Raw genomic sequence first — 558 nt, 5'->3', positions numbered from 1 at the left:
TGGAATCTTCTCTTAGTTTTCGTTGCCGCAGTCAAATGTTCTCTCTGGTGTGTGGGAATGCCTCCAGGTTTCAAAGTTCCCTCCTGTAAGTGACAGAGGTGTTTGTCAGTGTGTGTCACCAGCAAAGGTAAAAGGAATGAGCATTCATGTAGACACAGCGCCTTTGAGAAAATGACAGATGTGTCCCACAAAGGAGCAAATATTTGGCTGAGCTTCCTGACAGATGATGAACTGTATGCTTCTCACTTTTTTTTCCAGTGAGAAAAGTCAGCTTAGCCATTTGCTTCCTTTCTCATTTGAATACCAGGCAATATACCAGCCTTTGATGAGAGCTCTTCCCTTCATGTCTGGCATGGGGACACCTTCCAGAACAATGTTCTCTGCTGCCCTGATGGCTTTGCCCGCTGGTCCCCAGCTCTACTGCATGTGGCAGTGAGCCACACCGAAAGATCCCTCTAGGACTCTCCACTGATGAATCTACTATCACTTTTGCTATGGATTTTTCCATGTATCTTCAACTGAATTTGGTCAGAAAATATTTTCTACTTAAAAAAAATT

The sequence above is a fragment of the Mesocricetus auratus genome, unplaced genomic scaffold (assembly GCF_017639785.1).
Source record: "Mesocricetus auratus isolate SY011 unplaced genomic scaffold, BCM_Maur_2.0 Super-Scaffold_6730, whole genome shotgun sequence".
Classification (NCBI taxonomy): Eukaryota; Metazoa; Chordata; class Mammalia; order Rodentia; family Cricetidae; genus Mesocricetus; species Mesocricetus auratus.
Note: the sequence above shows the minus strand (reverse complement) of the source record.